The sequence below is a fragment of the Peromyscus leucopus genome, chromosome 19 (assembly GCF_004664715.2).
Source record: "Peromyscus leucopus breed LL Stock chromosome 19, UCI_PerLeu_2.1, whole genome shotgun sequence".
NCBI lineage: Eukaryota > Metazoa > Chordata > Mammalia > Rodentia > Cricetidae > Peromyscus > Peromyscus leucopus.
The window spans coordinates 35,048,563-35,066,543 of NC_051079.1; the positions used below are offsets into that span (position 1 = coordinate 35,048,563).

Below are 17,981 nucleotides of genomic sequence, written 5' to 3' on the forward strand. Positions count from 1 at the left end.
GCTGCGGGCCAGAGGAGGTGCCATTCTCCAGTGGACAGGCAATCTAGCTCCTAGTCACATCCCAGTTGTCCGCTCAATTAGCTCCGGGTCACACTGAACAAGCTGAGCCCTCCTCGTCTGGTGTTTCCAGCAGTCTTGAGCTATAACAGAAACTTTCCAGAAGCGCCGGGTGCGGGGGCCCTGCACTGTAAAGGGGAGGAGGCGCTGGGAAAGGGGCGGCGAGCGAGCGGGAAAAATGTCGGGGTCCGGTTTCCGTCCCTGTCATGCAGGATCGGGACAGGAGCCTGGCTCTGTACCGCCCGCGGGAGATCTCAGGATCCTGCTTCATACCGTCTCCCTCCGTGGGGAGCTGAGAAAAAACCCGGAGATCGGGGGGGGGCGGAGTGACACTGCCCACCCAGGAGGGTCACTAAGAGGGAACTGCCCAGCTTGCTTCGGGCGCCCCACAGCTCCGGAGGCTAAGCTCCAGGACACAACAAGCAGTCAGGACACCCAACAATCTGCAGCCCGGCAGAGCTTTCATCAAGAGTGGCAAGCCCAGAGCTATTTCTTACCAGGTCTCCTCCACCCTTCCCTCTCCCGGGGTACATCTTTTCTCGAGAGGGACAGCACAGGTCTTGGAGGAGGGCGCAGCAGGGCCAGCCCTAGCGTGGAGAGCTTGGTGCTTGAGAGAGACGCAGCTGCGACAAATGGTGCCCTGTTCGCTGGGTTGGGAGCTGAGGCAGGGGACAGGACCTAGGGCGGGGGCGCCGCGCCATACCAAGACACCGCTCCTAGGCACTTACTCCAGCAAACAAAGCCAGGAACCTCTGGTGCCAGCGGCGACTGAAGAGTGGATCCCACCAAGAGAGAGGGCGCGCAGATGCTCAGGGCCATTACAAGTTTCACGCACTCCACGGAGCCCAGCCCAGACCCCGCACTGATAACAAAAGATCCTCATCTCTTCTCCACCGTCCTCGTACAACCATTTCTCCCACACCAGAGCCTAAACCTGTGGCTGGACACAACAGCCTTGTACTCCCCAACCCTCCCTGGCCCCCTCGAGGGAAGAACCCTTTCCCCTTCCCCAGCATTCGACACCAGGACCCGGCGCTTTGGAGAATCCCACCCTCCAGGGCCGCTCTCCTCCCTACTGGCCCAAGAGTGAGCTCTTAGCCTCGGGTCCCGCACACACACACACACACACACACACACACACACACACACACACACACCGCCGGGCAGGACAGCCATCCGCTCGGGCTAGGTCCGGGGCGGCGCCGGTCGTGTGCGCGACTCGGGTGGGGAAGCTCCTGACATGGAGCCCGGAGTCTCTGGGGTTCAGGACTGAAAAGAGCTGCAGGCAGGGCTCGGGGCTACTCCCCCAGGAAGGGACAACGCTCGGGAGACAGAGACATAAGACCAAATACAACACAGGCACTACAAAGCCCACAACGCGCACCTGGGGTAACCCCGGGACCCTTACCCCGAGCCTGGATCCAGGAGGTGGGGCGCTCAGGGACGCTAGGGCCATACCTTTTCGGTGCATCGACGGGCAGGCGGCCGCGGCTCGGAGCGGACTGGCACGGCGTGTATCCCATTTAGTAATCCATTATCGAGAAGATCTCTCTGGGCCTTGAGCTGCGCTCTTTCCTTCGCAAGCCTTTGTCATTCCTACATGTGTGCTTGTCTCTTTGGGGGCAACAGTCACGGCGATTACTTTCTGGGATGCAAACGAGCTGTGTTCATCTCCAATGACAGAAGAGGACGGGAGGGGAAGGCAAAAAAAAAAAAATTGAAAAAGGAAAAAGAAAAGAAAAAGGAAAAAAAAAACCAGAGGAAGAAAACCCAACGAGGACCAGGGTAAAATGTTCAAGAAACTCTTTTCCAAATCCAAATTCCACTTGGATTCACTTCTGAGTCCCCTCAGCGGTGCCAGCGCCCATTAACTAGTCATTTCAGGGCGGGGGGCGGGGTGGGGGGTTGAGGCAGAGGTGCAGGGCTCTGGCCGGCTCTGCAACCCCGAGCTCAGTGTCCCGGGTGTGGCGACGCTGGCCGCGGCCGCACGCTCCTAGGCGGGCATCTCGGGCAGTCGGCACCGCGGAAAAGCGCCGGTGTGTGCTGCGTCCCGAGCGCCTAGGCAGCCGAGTGCGTGGGGAGCGGAGTTGGCTGCAGCCTCACCCCGTGCGGCTCACTACTCCAGTGTCAGCGGAGAGGCCGACGCTCCGGGCGGAGCCAAGTCCCGGACTGGATTGCGCAGAGCGGACTCTCCTCCAGCAACCCCGCCTCCCCGGGCTGGCGTCTCCGACCCGAAGGAGAGCTTTGGTGTGTGAGCGAGGGAGAGAGAGAGAGGAGAGGGGAGGGAGACGGTGCGAGTAAGCCAAAGGAAGGGGAGGCTGGATGCCGTGTGGCTGCAGGTAGCGCTTTGGACTCAGTCGCCAGCACCGCTTCTTACCGCCTCAATTTCCCCGCCCCGGGGCGCGCACCCGGGAGGTCCCAGCGGGGGCGACTCCAGGAGAAGCCCAACCCTCGTCTCCCCACCCCCACATCTGCTCTAGCAAAAGAAAAAAAAAAGAAGAAGAAGAAAAAGAAAAGAAATCCCAGACAGCATTGCTGAGCCCTGCCAAATCAGAAAAATAAATAAAAATAGACAGTGAGGAGCGAGTTACAAGAAAGAGTTTGCCCATCGATTTTCTTAAATGGAAAAGTTTTAAAGGGACGGCGAAGCTTTCTATTTCTGATTACTGTATCAGGAGGTAGATTCTGGAAGTGATGGACCCTGTTCCTGCCCAGATGAATTGGATACAAGACGGCGTGGTTAAAAATAGTTTCTCACACACACTCGTTCATGGCACACGTTAAATAAACATATAAACCACGGGCCGAGAACGTGGTTAACGACCGCGATCTGTTTGAAAATGTCTTTGGTTTCAAAGTCCGCGGTGAGGATCGTTCTTAGAAATGAGTAAACTTCAGAAATAAGACTCAAACAATACCAAAGGGGATCCAGCAGCTTCTTGGAAAAGGGAAATCGCCAACTATTTCCAAGGCTCTATTGTTATGAGAGCGTGAAGAATGGCAGGCACGGCCTCTCTCCGCTGCTTGGACTTACAATAGCGAAGAAGTCTTGCAGTTTACAGGCTTGTGCCAACTGGTCAGGCCACACCACGGTCCCCTCCCCCAGCCGCGGCGCTCTCGCAGCCGCGCCGGCTGCTCCCCGCAAGCAATTGCGCGCCTGGGCTGCTGCTCCCAGAGTAGGTTTCGCAGATGGTGCCTACTGAGACCGCAGCCTTCAAAGAAAGTAACGCTGGGTGGCCAAGCAGCTCCCGGAGCAATCTCTACTGCACGTTAGTTAGGTCAGCGGAGAAAAAGCAAGTGGGAAGGAGGATCGGAGTCTCAGACCCAGGTTGGCAGAAAAGCATCGTCTTAGAAATTGTACCTGTTTCCCAATTTGGGGCTAGTGCCACTAAGTCCACGTTCCCTGTATTCCATTCCAGCATGTGCAAAAAAAAAAAAAAATCTGCTTGTAAGTGCTCTGGAAAAGAAAAACCGACTACGTGACAATGTCCTCCACAGCTCCCCCGCCCTCGGGCTTTTTCTCGCTACCAAAACCACCTGGGGAAAGGGTGGGAAAGGAAGATTCAAGGGGGAAAAAGCAGTTCTGCTCTTCTCCAAAACGACCAGCAGGGGCCGCTATCCCCACCCTTCCCAGGCCGGCAACAGTCGATCCAGATCCCGGGTGGTTGGGGGCGCGGCCCTCGGTGCGCGCGCAGCGCCCGCGCGCGACTCTGGAGGAAGACTGGGCTTGGGAGGTGGTGGCCGGCTTGCTCCGGCTCTGAAGGCTTGGGTGGGCGCTGCCTCCCAGTGTTGCCCTCCTAGCCCCAGGGCTTGGTGGGACAGGCTCCCACGGCGGAGACTTCTCTGAATACTCAGGTTTAGGCTGGCGATGGGCAGATTCGGTGGCTTTCGGTCCTTCGTCCGGTATCTCCACCCCGCGCGGGTCGCCAAGGCTCCCTCTTCGCTCCCCACCGCTGATTTACATGCTAATTATGTCTGGGAAAAGTTCTTTAATTGGCAGAATTAGGCAGAGCAAACGAATTGTTTCACAGACTGAACCAAATTAATTCCGGTTTAGCTCCTTCCCTTGGAGAAACAAACAATTAAGCTGTCTTGTTTGCTTTATGGATATATTGGAAGTGCCCCACATCGCGTTTCAAGATATTGTTTAAAGGGTAATTATTTTCAATATTAATACTTGCGTGTTTAACTTGTAGTATCACCGAGCCACGAGGAGGGAGATTAAATTTACCTAATTTAAAATTGTGGGCTACAAGAGGGAAGGAATTTGAATTTACTTTTGACGGTAAAGAAATACCACCCAGAATCTTACTAGCAATTATTAGATCCTAAAATCTCAGCATCCAATTAGGCGCCAATGTCCTGAACACGTGGTACTGCTTTTCTACCTGCCAGAGAAAAGATGCTCCAGGAACCAGGAAGAAAAGTCAACCTCTAGAAACCTCATGGTGCCGTCACCCCTTCGCAGCCTGACTCTCCCAAAAGCCTGACTTCTCAGCAAAATCACTGCCCTTCCAAAACTCTTGGAGTCTGTAATTTACCCTGCTAGTCAAGAGAAAACGGCCAATGAGAGTAAAAAAAAAAAAAAAAAAAAATCACAGAACGTTAGAATTTGAAACCTCAGCTGGTTTTGTAGTTTAGTGGCATGGTTGTGGAGTGTTTTAGGCAGCCACCTGGGGGCCAGGCAACATAATAGCCGGTCATCTTAGGCAAATCCCTTATCTTTTTAGAGCTGCAGTTGACCTACCTGCCCCTGGGGTTAGTAACTTACTCACTTCCCAGGAATGTGGTGGATTAACCGGGGTGAATAGATGGAGAATCTAGGGCACTCACTTCCTGGTAAGCATTAACAAGCATCCCTGTCATCCTCCACATCAGTCCTGAGGTCACATTTTTACAGGGGTCAGGTGGAGGCCCAGAGAAAAGAGGTGGCTTCCCTTGTGTCAAGAATTAGGTCAGGGCTGGAAGCCACCCTTAATGACTCCCAACAACACCTATGTGACAGCACCCACTTCCCTCAAATCACCTGAAAAGGTGGGATGGGGTGGGGTGGGGGTAAAATAAGACAAAAAAAAAAAAAAAAAGAAACATAGGCTCACATAGCATTCCTTTAAAGAACACATCTAGGCATTTGATGAGAATCTCTGCTTTAAAATAAAAAGCCTGGGAGAAAGGGATGCCGGCACTCTGACCCCCCCCCCCTTGGTTATGAAATCCTGGGGGACCCCAGGGAGCCTAGTTTGGGAGTCTCACTTACAACCAGAAACCTGTCTGTATCCCAAACGTCTTAGTCAAACTCCTTTTCTATTTAAATCTGTGGCTTCAAAATCCCCTTGCTGTTATTACCACCAGGGAGTGTCTTAAAGGACGCAACTGCCCAGGTGTCAGAGATGGGATCTGGGCATGGGTATTTGTTGAACCTGCCAGGCAATTCTAAAGTGCAGTTTCATGGAACCACTATCACAATGCACCCTGGGTATGTTCTGAAACATTGCTTTCTCTCTCCAGCGCACAGTCTCTGTCTGTCTCCTCTCTCTCTCTTTCTCTCTCTTTCTCTCTCTTCTCTCTCTCTCTCTCTCTCTTTCTCTCTCTCTCTCTCTCTCTCTCCTCTCTCTCTCTCTCTCTCCTCCCTCCCTCCCTCCCTCCCTCCCCCCTTCTCATTTTCACTCCCTCTCTCCAGTTCCTTGGCTGTTTTGTCAACACCTATTTGACACTCATTAACCAGCCCTGAATTATGGTAAAAATCAACAGTCTCTGTTCTTGCACTGGACAGCTTTATTATAATTATAATGATTAATCGTGACTGTCAATTTGATGGAATCTAGACTTGAAAGACAAACCTTTAGACAGGTCTGTAAGGGTGCCTTCCTACAATTGACCCAGATATAAACATCTCTGAGGAGAAAACGGTGTCCTTTGCCTGCCTGTCTTTGCTTTTCGATGGTGAGTGCATCTACGTTTGCTGCTGCTGCTGCTACTGCTGCTACTGCTGCTGCATCCTTCAAGAACATTAGTCCCCAGCAACCCGAGTCTTCCCACATGGATCGAGGACCCGAAACTCTCCAGGAATCTTCTTCCAGGCCTTCAGGTTGGGACTGCTGAGACTTCCAGAGGCAGGAGGTTGGCCATAGTTGGACTATTCAGACGCTGTTGTGCAGCATACTGGGATGGGTTTGCTCCTCATTTCTCAAGTGTCTCCCCTTAGATGGTGGGAGCATTTCTCCAATATAAAGCCAGTCCCTTCCCAAGTGCTCCACAGCTAAGCCATCCTCAGAAATTCTGCCCAGGTGTTTTTAGCCCCGTTTCTGCATCTTCCCATCAAGATGCAAGTGACATTGTCTTTCTTTAGGTCCCCTACTCCTTTTAGGCCGCCATGTGCTTTCCTCTCTTCCAAAACCAAGTGTCGCCAAAGCCACTAGATCTAGTCTGCTATTTGTTTTGTCTGTTCCTAGCAATCCACCACCAGGCTTTTCCTAAGTTCTTCAGTTGCATCCAAGGCAGTGAGTATTTTGCAGTGGGTATTTGAGGTTTTCATTTTACTTGAGTTCTCAGCAGAGTGAACACAGTTGTTTCTCCTCTTGTGAAGCACTTTCTGCTCCTGACTTTTGTGACATACTACCCATCTCCTGCTTCTCTTCCTACTTCTCTTTCTTTAAAAAGAAAAAATAGAGTAAACCAAAAGATAAAGAATTATAACTAACATCAATCTTTATTATCACTTAGAGTTAACAATTGACAACATTCTCTCATTTTGTTTCCTTTCTTTTTTTCTTTCTTTTTCTTTTCTTAACAAATAAGACATGGTTACATAGCTTAATTTTCTGGCAGGAGAGGTGGTCCTGTGGTTAATGGCACTTGCTGCTCTTCTAGAGGACCCTGGTTTGGTTTCAGCATGCATACGGCAAATCCTGTGTGTGTGTGTGTGTGTGTGTGTGTGTGTGTGTGTGTGTGTTTTAAAAAGCTGGACTCCTCCTTCTATGTAAGGCCTGTCTACATACTTCTGCTTACAACTTTCTTTTTTTCATGTGGCAAAAACCTCTACTCATTCTTCATCAAATCTTCTGCTTCAAGAGAGACTTCCCTGATACCGCCCCTGTATGCATGTGAACACACACACACACACACACACACACACACACACACACACACAGGAGCACACAGACCTCATTATTCTTTCATTCTCAAAGAACTCCGTAAGTTTTCTTCATAGAACATATCCTACGCCACAGCCAGAGCTAAGATCCTGTGCAATGCTGTGCTGAAAGCTTCCTTGCCTGCTTAGAAGCCTTCAGCCCTAGGACAGTCTCTGATTTTTGCTGTTATCTCCAACACCTAGCAGACAGCAAGGACTCCATTCATAAAGGAAGGGATGAACTAGTAAAATCAGTCAGGACCCCAGACTCTAAGGAACCGATCATTAGGTAAAAGAACAGCACTTACAAAATGAAAAAAAAGAAAAAGAAAGACTAGAAAGCAATTACACCTTTCTTATTTTGGGATTCCAGATCTGAAGCTGAATAAAGGCCACCCCCGGCACAGCACTGCCACCTTACAGTGTCTGGCATTTTCCAGTGAAGGAAAAGGGCCTTAGAGATATAAGTGGTGACTACATATGACAAGATGCTCGGGAATCAGAGAGCAATGAGAAAGTTAAGTCTTGGAGACCCACGGCAGGAGGTGAGGCTGCGATTGGAATCCACTGGGTGTGATGGAAATGGGGCTGGCTAACAGTGATTTACTGTCCGCCCCTCAGTGAATAGCGGCACCCTTCTGCCTCCCCCAGTGCCTAACAATCACTCCACTGTGTCACAGCAGAGCCCTCCTCCAGTCCCTTGACATATCAGATTATTGTTTGCAAGATTAAGAGAATGGTAGATTAGAAATAAGATAATGAATGAACAATGCATGTTAAGTAAACCAGAACTCACAACTCTATTTTTTTCTCTCTCTCACAAAAGTCCTTTAAGATGCAGTTGAATTCGCTTGTTACACGATAGGCAGAGCAAGGGTTGTCTCTGGCTTTTTCTTTTTCCAGCCTAACCTAGTAACCACCCTTTTTCCTAATATTTAGACATAACGATATCTACTTGGATATGAGTTTGTTTAAAAGTGCAATTACCTAAATGTAATTTATCCCACTCAAAATTAGATAAATTGACTGATGGAATACCACTTTGTCATTTGCTGTTTGGCCAGAGGAATGATGAAAATTAAAATACACTTGTTTATGAGACCCACTTCTAGGCCTTCCCTTCACAGAAGGCCCCACTAGAAGGAAGGATTATACTGGCACACACAGACTCACAGAAAAAAATGCATGCTTCAGGTTGTTCCAATTTTAATTTTTAGATTACACTGGAAAACTGTACTGATATCAACTGAGGGATGTTTACAGGCTGTTTTTGATAAATGTATGTTTGGGAATCATTTCATAGCCAGAGGGATGGCGACAACGTGGTGTTACCCTTGCATTAGCATGAAAGCCGTAAAACCGGGAAGAGCTGCTTCAAACATCTAAACTTAGGGTGGATAATTGTGGACAACGTCGGTGAGTGTATTTAAAAGATTGTTTGCAGCCGGGCGTGGTGGCACGTGCCTTTAATCCCAGCACTCGGGAGACAGAGGCAGGCGGATCTCTATGAGTTCGAGGCCAGCCTGGTCTACAGAATGAGTTCCAGGATAGGCTCTGAAGCTACACAGAGAAACCCTGTCTCGAAAAACCATTAGAAAAAAAAAAAGATTATATGGTGGGGTCGGTAGGATGGTTCAGCAGGTAAGGGCATCTGCAGCCAAGCCTAAAGACCTGAGTTCAATCCCCTGAACCCACAATAGTAGAAAGAAAGAACCTACTCCCAAAAATTGTCTTTTGGCATCCACACATGTGCCCACAGACACTTATTCACACAGATAGATAAATGAATGTAATTAAAAAAAAATGATAGGTTTGGATTTTAGCTAAGCTATAAAAATAATACTATTGAATTAGACTCAGAAAAAAATACCCTATACGTGGATGACAATAAAAGAGAATGATTTCGTTGACTTTACTTGAGATTTTGTACTTGGGACAAGTCTCTAGTTAATTATTCTGTAAAACACTGCTAACATTTAACTAGCTAGATTGAAGAGTTTCCGGGTAGAGCCTGTAGGCTGAAGTGAGTGGAACCAATACTATGAAACTCGGTACACCCCCAGAGATTCAAATGATCCAGCCGCCACTGGGGACCGCCTCTCTGATTTGGAACCCCACCCCCAGTCATTAACTGAACCGAGAATATAATAGCTTACCATCTGAGCTGGAAATCTACATGCCTGTTTTCATAAAGTTCTGTGTTGTGAGCTGTATCAGCGACTCATAAAAAAGCGGCCAAGGTCTCACTCTCTTCCTTTCTTTCCCTGCCTCAAAGCAACTGAGTCATTTCCTTCTCCAAACAACTCCTTAAAGGCTTTTCTTCTAGTGAAGCCAGCTTGTGGAAGTCCCTAACCGGGCTTCTTCCTCACTACTGCGCCCTCTATTCAAGTGTTTGCATTATTATAGCCCATGTCTTGACTTTTCCTTTTTTGTTATATCCCCTTGTTTTAGGGAATTCCCCTCCTGATTCCCTAATTTCTTAGTCAACGCATACCTTATGTTAGGGTTTGGTTTGGTTTGGTTAACTTGTATTCTTCCAAATACAAGGTACTAAGAACGTTGCATTCCAGTACTAAATACTCTCACTGTGGGCCAAGAATCACCCTGATGTCTCAGCCCCTGCGGGAGCTCTATGGAGTCCACACCCTATCACTGAATGATGCTGTCCTTTGGCTATCCAGCGTAGAAAATTTGACTCTTTGCTCCCCCTCCCCCGCCGCCCCCATCTTTCTCATTTGTTACATACTCTCCATCAGCAAATTTTGTGGCTTATCCTTAAATTGGTCCTGAAATGCCTCCTCTCCATCACTACTGCATGGGTCTAAGCCACCACCACCTTCATCTGAGTGCCCAGCAGCATTTTAACCTATGACCCTCTTGCTGACCTCACTTGCCCACAAGCTAATGCCCAATAGCAGTCAACATGACTCTTCAATTCATTCATTAAAATCTTGTCTCCCCCGTCCCTACCACTTCTGCTAAAACTATCCAGAATTTCTTTCTTGCTTCCTTCAGAGAAAAAAACAAAAACAAAAACAAAAACAAAAACAAAAACAAAAACAAACAAACAAACAAAAAACTACAGTCTGTAGTACCTGGCCTTTCTACCAAGTGTCTGGCCTCCTCACCTCTTCCTTTCCCCACTCCTCACCCTACCTTGACCTTGCAGCCTCCTACATCTATGCACCTAAGGCTTTTCCTCTCTCTATCTCAAAGTCCGTTTCCTTTGGAGGCCTCCTTCTCTCCAGCAGGTCCTTACTGAAGAAGTCTAAGTTTCTCAGCAAATGCTCATGACTTGATACAAAATAACAATTCCATAATCTAGTCTACTTCTTCCACCGTTCACCCTCTTGCATCTTCCCTTGACATCTGACTTTATACAAGTATAGAGTTGGCTTGAATGCAATGTCTTGGTCTAACGTTGAGTAGACAGTTTATTTTCAAAATAGTACTGTTTGCTTGGGAAGGTGTTCAGTCATCGGAGTAGAGATGGATGTTGTACGACTCAAGAAATCCGCCCCCCAAGTGGCATGGTGAATACTTTGGACTATTAGACATGGTTGGTTTGTGGGAAGCAAGTTTTTCTTGGCTTTTTCTTGCTTCCTTACAGATCAGGTCAGGCCATGGAAATGAAAATTCATCTTCCCTTATGCAGTTCGTGAAACTGGAACCCCTCTTTCTCAAAGCCAATCATAAAACCTAGGTGGGGAAAGGCACTCTGGCTTCCTCTCCTTTTTGTGTGAACTGGTCATAAAGTAATTCTCTAACCCACTGCGCCTGATAGTCACTCTAAGATGCTCATTAGCTCAGGAGGAAGGCATGTCACACAGAGATCCCAAGAAGAGTCGGAATAAATGGGCCCAGCTGGGTTTTCCCTGGGTCCATTATCCTTAGGTTAGAACTTTTTGTGCAATCTCATTGTCCATTCCATACATTTCTCTGAATGAAACACAAAAATAGAGCTTTCTCTGCGTCTTTGGGACTTTATTTCTGAAGGCTGCCCTACCATATAAAATCAGTTAATGTCTTTCTTTTCCTAACCTGTCTTTGTTATAGGTGTGGTAGGTGAGGAAAAAAGTCTCAAAAGCTCACAGCCTTCTGCCTAAGTGGGTACCTAAGAGAGGAGGTTAAGAAGGAGGATGCTTACTCTAGATGAGCAGGTAGGTCTTGGCTCTCTAGTTCAGCTTTTCTCAACCTGTGGGTCACGACCCCTTTGGGGTTGAGCGACCCTTGCCCAAGGGTCACATATCAGATATCCCGAATATTAGATATTACATTATGATTCACAACAGTAGCGAAATTTCAGTTATGAAGTAGTAACAATATAATTTCATGGTTGGGGGTCACCACCACATGAGGAACTGTATTAAAAGGTCTCAGTATTAGGAAGATTGAGAACACTGCACTAGTTGATGGTTGTTTCAGCTCTTCATGTCCATAGATCAGAGTAGGAGGTCAGTGTGTCATGTTATAACCTCCATCCAGACATCTGTGTCCGTCAGTTGAGTCTACCACATCAAAATATGATAAGACTACATGGGTTGAAGAACAAAAGCATTTTCTCAGAGTTCTAGAGATGGGAAGTCAAGATAATACATGTAGCCAATGATGGTGACTCAGCTGAGGACTCAACTCCTGGCCTACAGATCACTGTCTTCCTCCTGTGCCTCAACTGTCTTTCCCTTGCTCTCTTTTGGGGAGGGGGGCAGAAGGAGAAAGGAAGAAAAGAAAGAAACAAAAAGGAAACCTGAGGAAGGCAGGAAGAAAAAGAAAGGAGGACAGTCAGCTGGTAAGATGGAGTCTGGCTGGTGGAGAAGGTAGCTTATGTGATAAAAGCGCGCAGGATCAAGACCCAGAAAACCCAGATGGCCTGGACAACCAGGAGCCCTAGTATATCTGAAATGGTCCATCTGAACTCTCCAGAGCTGCTCACCAAGAGTGCCTCAGTCTATAAACCAGGAAGCATGGGGAAGCTTCATTGAGACATGCGTAGTATCCCCATGGAGTGTCCCAAAATCTCCCATATCCCTTTCATAACTCAGGCTTGAGTCAGCCTGGCCTGTGTGTGAGGCTCACCTTTCTTTGGAATTATACTGGGTGTTGGGATCAGGGTACTGGCCACAAAGGCATCTCTCAACTTCCTTTGACAGTGAATTTGGCACAAAGACTCTATCACACACACACACACACACACACACACACACACACACACACACACTCACACACAGAGATAATAAAAAGATAGCTTGAAAATGTGCAGAGATTTTAATGGACAAAAGTAAGAAATCATCATAGCAGCACCCCCACAGAGTTGAAATTCTCCCCAACTTTGGAAACTGCCTTCTGGATGCTTTTCTAGACCCTTTGGGAGACATTGGACCACTTAGACATTAGGATGACTCTAATATGCAAGTATTTTCATTACCTCTCTCCAAGAGCCAAAGCAAATGAGGCAACTGGGTATTAAGGCAGCCTGGCCAAAGCTTAATGTCTGGAAGTGACTCAGGCCGTCAGTGACCGCCAGCTCCAACGCAGTGTCTTCGTGCAGAAGCAGCAAGCTCCTAATAGAGTCCCTTCTTTCTGCTTTTTTGAAAATTACACACAAGTCCAAAATATCATTGTGGCACGTGGTGTTCAGTGCTGCTGGTAATTTAACAGACGAGGAGTTGGTTCCCAATGCATCTAATGTTACGGCAAATCTTCCCTTAATGTCAGCAAATCGTCTACATTCAAATACAGGCTCATTCAACCAAAAACCAAGCTATAGGAAAATTTTAATTATAAAAGAGATAAAAACAGAGGCTGATAATTAGATTTGTAGAAAGGATGACTGGCTTTTTGAGAGGGATCAGTGTTAAAGTAAGCTTTGATTCAAGTTTAATCTTTGGTTTTGCTAAAATTACACTGGCAACCTGTATTTATTTTGTGGAGAATGAGTATACCCTAGGCCAGTGGTTCTCAACCTGTGTGTCATGACCCCCCTTGAGGGATCAGAAGACCCTTTCACAGGGGTCACCTAAGACCACCAGAAAACACAGATATTTACATTATGCTTCATAACATAAGCAAAATTACAGTTATGAAGTAGCAACAAAGTGCTTTTATGCTTGGGGGTCACCACGACATGAGGAACTGTGGTAAAGGGTGGCAGCCTTGGGAAGGTTGAGAACCACTGCCCTTCACTGGCTCCATCCTTCAAGAGAGGCTGAGGTGGCCGTGTTCACATGCAGCTTGGTCCAAAAGTAGTGAGTTATGGGGGGATCTCTCCATCTTTGGAAGGAGGTTCCAACACATCAGTTTTCCCCACTGGACAACCAGCAGTCGATTCAGAAAAAGATAATGTGAGTTCTTGTCTTGTAGCACTCTCAAAACAATCCCAGGTTGGTGACATACCTAAAACAAAAAAAGAGAGAACAGACATGAGACCTAAGTCTGCTAGAGAAAACAGTTTCAACCTAGGGACAGGAGAGACCTTCTTAAGACACGGAAGGCAAAAGCTATGAAAGGCAAAATATCAGAAAATGTGGCTACTTCCAAAATTAACACCGTCTGAGTCAAAATATGCCATAAATTGTAATAAAAGGGCTGGTGGCAGATTGGGGAGGATGTATTTAGGACCCAGTTGACAAAGGTTCAACATACAGCAAGTCATAGAGACTGGATAAGTTTTTTAGTTTTTTTTGGTGGTGGTGGTGGTGAGTTTTTTTTTTTTCTTTCTTTTTTTTTGTGTGTGTGTGTGTGTGTGTGTGTGTGTGTGTGTGTTTAGTGCTAGGAATAACATGAGCAAATGATGTCAAAAGGCAATACTTAGGAATGCTGTTGGCCAATGCATAGCCCAGAACACGCTGTGCTGCAACATCACTCAGAAAAATACAGGTTTAAGCAACAAGGTAACTTTCTCTTTTGTACTCAGCAGATAGGCAAAGAATGCAGTGTTTGATAATATCAGTGTTGGCAAGGATGATCAAGGAGCCTCCTAGCAAGGCTCTGAGTCCGTACTTTTTGCTCAGCAATGGGGCAATCACTAGTAAAATTGATAACGTGCATATTTTATGAGTTCACTTTGAGAAACAATCAGATTTTACATCAAGAGGCATAAATGAAGCTTTTCATTGCCTAATTGTTTTCAACTGTAAAAAGAGTTTACACATGAATGTTTAGTAATATGTCAATTATATAAAATTCAGTGTGGCAATCATATTTTAGAATAGTATACAATAGTTAAAATTCAAAAAGGCATTTCTAAGAATAAAAACATTACCTAAAAAAATATCAAAGTCAGCATCTATGTACTGCTGTGAAAATTCACCAAAGCATTATGGTTGTGAATGTGTGCGTGCATGCGTGCATGCGTGCGTACGTACGTGCGTGTGCGAGAGAGAGAGAGAGAGAGAGAGAGAGAGAGAGAGAGAGAGAGAGAGAGTGTGTGTGTGTGTGTGTGTGTATTAAAGTCTATGCATTGAAAGATTTTTAAAAACTTCTCAGAGCAAAAATAACTTCATAAAATCTATGATTACATTTTTTTCATTTTTAGGAAAATCTGTAACTGAGAATGGTAATAGGAGTCACAATTGGAGAGGGTATTGATATGAACTAAATATTTGGATCCTTCCAAATGCGCCTGTGCAGATTTGTTATATGGTAGTTTCTTCCTAGGTAGAATGTTCCATTCTACAGTGAAATTTGTTATCATCCAGAATGTTCTAAAGTCAAGCTTGTTAGTGCTGAGGAGGTAAACAACACAGAGTTTCCCAAGTCACAAAGCTGACCAGATGTACTAGACCCTCCCTCCTCACGTGTATGTAAGCAGATAGGACCAATGACAGACACCCCCACATAGCCCAAGCTGCCAAGAAGAGGCTTCAGACAACTGAGCTACTTGCAAAGGACGCTCTCCAAACTGTTGAGCTGCCCGCAGGCTGTGCCGTGTGCTCCAGGTTTCCAGCTTTTGTCAGCTGTCACCCATGCTGGAGTGAGCTCTTTCTTGGGGATACAGTTGTTTTTGAGGCATTTCTGCTCCTGTCAGTAGCCCCTCACCCATGCTCCTGCAAGTGACCCTGATAAAACTTACTGGCTCACCATGCTGGACTGTGGTGGTATCCTTACCGTGGTCTGCCCTTGGCTCCCTATTTGGAGTGAATAGACATTTGTTCTCATCTTTCAAGAATAATGTCACATCACAAGCCTTAATCCAAAAATGCTTGCATTCGGAATAAGGAAGTAATTTGATTTAGTGAGGCCAGAAGGGGTAGGGGTGGAGCCAGATTCGATGGGATTATTGCCTTTATATTGCAGAAATCTCTTTATCTTTTGATTCCCCTTCCCATAATATGTACCAAGGAATGGACTCCTGAGGACAAAATGGCTAGGCAGCTGGCTGGCTGGGAACCAAAACAGGAGTCTTCCCTAGAAACCAAACCCTGTGGGAACCCTGGTCTTATACTTACCAATCTACCTGAGTGTGAGAAAACAAATTTCTGCTGATTTAGGCACCTGGTCTGTGGAATTTTGTCATGGTGGCTTGAACAGGCTAATATAGGTGTCACAGAGGATTCTAGGCTGGACTAGAAATGATAGCTGTCATTTTCTCAGATTGTAGAAAGGGGCTGTATTCATGTATTACTTATGTGATTGACTTTTAAAAGTCCGTTTTATCTTCCCTCTTCCTCTATAACCATCCACCCTTCTCCACCCCACCCACTCCCGACTGGGCAATATTAATCAAGGCACTGACAGACATCTACAGTATTTTCTGATCTTCCCAGCAATGCTTTCTAAGAGGACTGCCCTTCAGGTCCAAGGCCAGACAATAAATTTTGCCATAAACTCACTAGAAATACCATGAATCTAACAGAAATCCCTAGAGGTCACACCAGTAGAGTAAGGGAGTGTGATTTGATAGGGAGGTTTATGGCAAGGAGAACTCACTTCTCTTTCCACTAGAAAAGGCTCCAGTGAAAAAGTCATTCTCTATCATCTAATAGTCTGTGATACATTCTGTGTGTTGTCTCAATATTGATGGCTAGTATTTACTGCTTCTTCAGTATGTGGTGGACACTTCCTAAACATTTTAGTGATACCTCATTGATCCTTGAAAAACTCCCTATGAAGAAGTTGAGATAATCTTTCTTTAATCCTAGACATTTTATTGTTAAAAATATTTGTTAGACTTTGCAACTATGCCAATATTGGAAGAAATGGAAAGTGAAAGAACTTCCCCAATATAGTCTCCCTCCAACCACAGGACTGTTATTCTTAGATATTCCTTTTAGAGGTTTAGCTATATTCTTACATGTGGGGATCAGAGGAAGTCCTGAGAGGCTTCATTCATGAGTGAACATGTGTTGTTGACACGGGCATCACCATGTCAAAGATCCTAGCCTCAGACCCAAAGAAAAATGGCAACCTCTTCCCTTCCATGTGTAGATGTTAACAGTGTGTACAGAAAGCGTCCACCATAGCTCTCTCCCCACGAGATGTTTACAGTCTGAAAACTGCTCCCCCACAGAACTGCTCCTAACAAGATTAGCTGAACCTGTCCCCTTGACCCAGCTGTATACCATAAACCCCATCTCCATGCTTATTGGGTGTAATAACCCCACCGGCTTGTTCAACTAAACGAAATAACCCTGCCTCCCTATTTGATTCTATATATCACCATGGTGAGCTTCTGGGGTGCTGTGATTTCTCCATCAGAGAGCTCAGACAACTGGATCCCAGCATTTCTGTGCATCCATTTCTCATTTCTCCTTTCCTTTGGCATCTCCACTTTGGCGGGTCCATCTCTGGAGCCTGCTGGGTTTGACCCTTACACATTTTGTGTTATCAAAGGGTATCTATACTTTTGTAGACAGCAGTTTCCACTTAGCATGCTTGCTATATACTCTTCATAATTGCTCTGTAACAAGTACTCAATATTTCATTCAATTGTTGTGCTATAATTTACTTATTTATTCCCGCGTGGTTGGCATCTCGACCATTTCCAACTTGTTAGCACAGATAATGTTGAATAAACATTTTTACATGCTTGAATTTTTAAATTTGAGTTATTCCCCTGCAGTAACCCCTTAGGGGGATAACTGAGTCATCAAATATAAGCACATTTTATGACTATTGATCACAGTCGATCAATAGCTTTCCAAAGCCTTGTGCCCAACAATGATGCCACCAATCACACACAAATATACCGGTTACATGACAGCATTGTCAGCTTTGGGTAGCAGCATTGCAAGACTTCTGTTGATGTAAAGACGTCAGAAGAATGTTTCTCGGAACTTCTGAATCTTTTGGGTAAGAAAACCATGAGGACATGGGAAATGGCTCAGCACCCATTCCTTTTCAACAGGAACAGCATTCGAGCTCCTCTTCTTTCACGTGTAGACCGACCATGGCCACATAGTTGCTGGCAAACCTGTCTCTGTACCCGTGCCTCTCTACATCTCTTATTCTCTCTGCCTGTATACCCCCCGCCCCCCACACTCTGCCTTCTCTCTCTTACTCATTTTTGCTTACTCCCCCATCCCCCCACCCCCACCCCTACAGATATTTTCACGATTGGCAGAATGGACCTAACCACAGAAAAGCAAAGCTGGTAGACACAGTGAGTCCCGTCACGGTGCTAAGGGCTGTACATCCAGCTGGGTTTGATTCCTCACTCTCCTGGACTCAGGATCACTAGGCAGAGCTGAGTAACTTGGAATTAATAACAAACGGTTGTTAGTAAGAAAGCTAAATAGAAGCTGAGATCTAATCTGAGAGCAAGGCTCCAGCCAGCCAGAAGTTTTGATTTTTG

General features: G+C 46.3%; 1 protein-coding gene across 3 annotated transcripts in view; it reads right to left on the minus strand.

Annotated features, from left to right (window-relative positions):
* Sema6a (semaphorin 6A) overlaps nucleotides 1-2,423 on the minus strand; it is a 120,192-nt gene extending 117,769 nt beyond the window's left edge. For 2 of the 3 annotated variants that reach the window (XM_037197141.1, XM_037197140.1), the window contains exon 1: nucleotides 1,516-2,422. The gene's annotated coding sequence lies outside the window, so the exon portion shown is untranslated. Of the gene's footprint in view, nucleotides 1-1,515 lie in introns of all 3 variants that reach the window. The other variant, XM_028871803.2, reaches the window with a different exon arrangement.
* Between the last annotated feature and the right edge of the window lie 15,558 nt (nucleotides 2,424-17,981).